The sequence below is a fragment of the Galeopterus variegatus genome, unplaced genomic scaffold (assembly GCF_000696425.1).
Source record: "Galeopterus variegatus unplaced genomic scaffold, G_variegatus-3.0.2 Scaffold824, whole genome shotgun sequence".
Taxonomy (NCBI): Eukaryota; Metazoa; Chordata; class Mammalia; order Dermoptera; family Cynocephalidae; genus Galeopterus; species Galeopterus variegatus.
In genome coordinates, this window is record NW_007726935.1 from 208,833 (window position 1) to 213,477 (window position 4,645).

General features: G+C 37.5%; 1 pseudogene; it reads left to right on the plus strand.

The window, feature by feature from the left end:
* The first annotated feature begins 3,955 nt into the window (after window positions 1–3,955).
* Window positions 3,956–4,413, plus strand: LOC103590478 (annotated as a pseudogene).
* Window positions 4,414–4,645: the final 232 nt, after the last annotated feature.

Genomic DNA, 4,645 nt, shown 5'->3' on the forward strand with positions numbered 1-4,645 from the left:
TACTAAAGGCATATTTACTGCACTTCCTCTTATCCAGTACATCATGTTCGCCTACCAAAAAAAATTGCAAGGCATATAAAAAGGCAAAAAACAGTTTGAAGGAATGAACAGGCATCAGAACCAGATTTAGATAGGGCAGAAATGTAATTACCAGACCAGAAATTTTTAAAAAACTATAATAATACAAAACTATGATAAAAGAGTATGCTAAGGGCTTTTATGAAAAAAGTAGACAACATGCAAAGACAGATGGATAAGCAAGCAGAGAAATAAAAAGAAATGCTAGACATAGAAAATAAAGAATTAAAAAGAAATGCTAGAGATCAAAAACATTCTGAAATAAATGAAGAATACCTTTGATGGACTCATTAGTAGACTGAACACAGCTGAGGAAAGAATCCCTGAGCTTAAAGATAAAAATCAATAAAAGCTTTCAAAACTTAAAAGCAAAGAGAAAAAGACACACAAAAATTTTTTCAAGAACTGTGAGAAACAAAAAAGTATAACTTACATGTAATGGGAATACAAGAAGGAGAAGAAAGAGAGAAAAGAGAAAAGGACAGAAGCAGTATTTGAAGCACTATTAACTGAGAATTTTCCCAAACTAATGTCAGACACTAAACCACAGATCCCGGAAGCTCAGTAAACACCAAGTAGGGTAAATGCCAAAAAAAACTACACCTACCCATATCATATTCAAATTTTAGAAAATCAAAGATAATGAAAAAATTTTGAAAGAAGCCAAAGGGGAAAAACACCCATGGAGGAGTATAGAGGAGCAAAGATAAAAAATTATATCTGACTTCCTCAGAAACTATGCAGGCAAGAAAAGAATGGAGTGAAATATTTAAAGTGTTGAGAGAAAAAAACCCAACAACCTAGAATTCTGTACTCTGTGAAATTATCCTTCACAAGTGAAGGAGAAATAATTTCTTAAACAAACAAAAATTGAGGGATTTGTTGCCAGTAGTCCTGCCTTGTGAGAAATATTAAAAGAAATTTTTCAGTGAGAAAAAAATAATTTAGGCCAGAAACTTGGATCTACAAAAAGAAAGGAAGAACATCAGAGAACGAATAAGTGAAGATAAAATAAAAACTTATTTTTCTTATTCTCGATTGATCTAACAGATAACAGTTTGTTCAAAAATAATATTAGCAACAATGTATTTGATTATGTATGCTTATATTTGTGCCTCTGTGTGTATATAGATATATATGCTTTGTGTATACATGAAATGGATGATAGTGGTGATGCAAGGGATGAGAGGGAGGAATTAAGAATATTTTGTTATTATGGTATAAAGTAGGTACACTATCCATGAAGTGATATAGTGTTATTTGTTAGTGAACTTGGATTAGTTGTAAATATATAGTGCAAACTCTAGGGAAACTACTAAAAAAGTTTGTTTGTTTTTTAAGTATAATTTATATGCTAAAAAAGGAGAGAAAATGGAACCATATATGTATTTAGCCCATTTTGTGTTGCTATAACAGAACAACTGAGACTGGGTAATTTATAAAGAGCAAGGGTTTATTTGGCTTATGAATCTGGGACAGCTGCATCTGGTGCAGGCCTCAGACTGTTTCTGCTCACAGCAGAAAATGGCAGCCAGCAGCAGGTGCAAGCAGATCACATGGTGAGAGGAAACTAAAGAGAGAGAGAGAGAGAGAGAGGTGATGCCAAGGACTTTTAAACAGCCAGCTCTCACAGGAACTAATAGAATGAGAACTCACTCATTATTCCTCCCACCTAGGGAGAGCACTAATCCATTCATGAGGGATCCACCCCTGTGACTCAAACTGTCACACTGGGGGTCAGATTTCCATGAGTTCTGGGAGGACAATACATCCAAATTCCATCAATATAAAATGCCCAATTAAAACCACAAAAGGCAAAAAAAATGTAATTGACAAAAATAGAAACAAAAGCAAGGGAAATAAATAAAAAACAGCAACAGATATGATACACATTAATCCAACATATTGAGAATCATGGCAAATATTGTATAAGTCTATTTCTATTTCTTATAATAAAATACCTGAAATCAGGTAATGTATAAAGAAATGAAATTCATTCCTTACAATTTCAGAGGCTGGGAAGTCCAAAGTCCAGGGAACACATCTGGTGAGGGCCTTTGTTTGTGGGTGGTGACTCTTCACAGCAATTCAGAGTATTACATGGTGGAATGGCTGAGCAAGAGAAAGCACTAAACTACTCAGTTGCTCTCCTTTTAAAGCCATCAGAACCACACCAATTACCCCATGAATAGATCAATCCATCCATGAGGACAGTCCTCAAAATCTAATCACTTCTTAAAGGCCCCACCTTTCAATTCCCATGAAAAAGATTGTGGACATAGCTTAACTCAACAACACCATCAATCAATCGGATATAATCAACATCTATTGACTACTTCAACAACAGCAGAATACACATTTTTCTGAAAGACACATGAAACATTTACCAAAACAGACCACATTCTATGACATAAAACATGTGTAGTGGATTGAATGTCCCCCCAAAACTCACTGAAGCTTGAATCTTGCCCCCCAACTTCTATGTATTAAAAACTTGCCCCCCACTGTAACTGTTAAGAGGGTGGGAAATCCTATTATGGTAATTGAAAGGTGAGGTCTTGAAGAGGTGATTAGATTATAGGATCATGCCATAGTAAATGGATTTAAAATGGTGGTCATGGGCGTGGTTCTGAGAGCTTTAAAAAGAGAGCAAATGAGGAGGTTAGTCTGTCTGCTCTGCTATTATGCAATGTAATATCCTGCCATCACTGAAGTGACCACTGGAGAAAGCCTTCACCTGGGCTTTGGACTTCTCAGCCTCCAAAACTGTAAGCAATAAATTTTGTTTTCTTATAAATCACTCAGTTCCAGGTATTTTGTTATAAACCACAGAAATGGACTAGTTCAGAAATTCGTACCAGAGAAGTGGGGTGTGGCTTATGACAAATACTTGAAAATGTGGAAGTGGCTTTGGAACTGAATGTTGAGGAAAGGCTGGAAGAATATGGAGTACAGGCTGGGAAAAGCCTAGATGCTCATGGGAGTTTAGAAGACAAGAATACCAGAGAAAGTCGGAAACTTCTTAAAGACTGGTTAAATGGTGGTGACCAGAATGTTTATGGAAATATGGACTAAAAAGACCATGCTAAGGAGGTCTCAGATGTAAATGAGAAGGGGCTCATTGGTAACTGGGGCAAAGGTCACCCTCGATATGAACTGGCAAGGAACTTGGCTGCATTGTGTCCATGCCCTAGGACTTTGTGGAAGTTGGAACTTAAGAGTTGTGACATCATATGTCATACAGGATTGCATATTATAACAGTAATGAGATGCCACCACACATCTATTAGAATAGCCGAAAGTCAGAACAGTGGCAACACCAAATCCTGGTGAGGATGTGGAACAACAGGAAATCTCACTCAGTGCTGGTGGGAATGGAAAATGGTAGAGCTACTTTGGAAGACATTTTGGCTTTTTCTTACAAAACTAAACAAATTCTTACCATATGATCGAGCAATCACACTCCTTTACTCAAATTACCTGAAAATTAATGTCTACATAAAAACCTACCCATGGATGTTTATCATGGCTTTATTCATAATTGCCAAAATTTGGATGCAACCAAAATGTCCTTCAGTAAGTGAGTCAATAAGTAAACAGTGGTACGGCTGTCCAGTTAGCTCAGTTGGTTAGAGCGCAGGGCTGTTAATACCAAGGTCAAGGGTTTGGATCCCCATACTGGCTAGCTACTTAAAAATAAATAAATATATAAACAATGGTACATCCAGATAATGGAATATCAGTGCTAAAAAGGAAAAGAGCTATCAAGTTAGTAAAACTGGGGAAACAGACACATTTTGCTAATGAAAGAAACCACTCTGAAAATGTCACATGTTCTTCCATAAGAGGCCTACATGCTGCCACTGGTATTGCCGCCATGTCTCTAGTGATCGCTGAGAAGATCCAGCACATTTTGTGAGTACTCACAGCAACATTGATGGACAGCAGAAAATAGCATTTGCCTTCACTGCCTTCAAGGGTGTGGGGTGAGAGTCCGCTCGTGTGGTGTTGAGGAAAGCAGATATTGACCTCACCGAGAGGTCAGGAGAACTCACCAAGGATGAAGTGGACTGTGTGATCACCACTATGCAGAATCCATGCCAGTACAAGATCCCAGACTGGTTCTTGAACAAATAGAAGGACGTAAAGGATAAAAATTAGAACCAGGTCCTGGCCAACGGTCTGGACAACGAGCTCTGTGAAGACCGGGAGTGACTGAAGATGATTCAGGCTGATAGAGGTCTACTCCATTTCTAGGGCCTTCTTGTCTGAGGCTATCACACCAAGACTCCTGGTCATTATGACTATACCATAGGTGTGTCCAAGAAGAAATAATCTGTAGGTCTTCTCTATTAATAAATACTTTCTATAAAAAAAATTGAAAAGCCTATATACTGTATGATTCCAACTGTATGAAATTCTGGAAAAGGCAAAACAATGGAGACTGAACTATCAGTGGTTGGCAGGTGTCGTGGGGAGGGAGGGATGTCTAGGTAAAGCACAGAGGATTTTTAGGACAGTAAAACAGTTATTCATGACACTATAAAGAAAGATACATGTCATTACA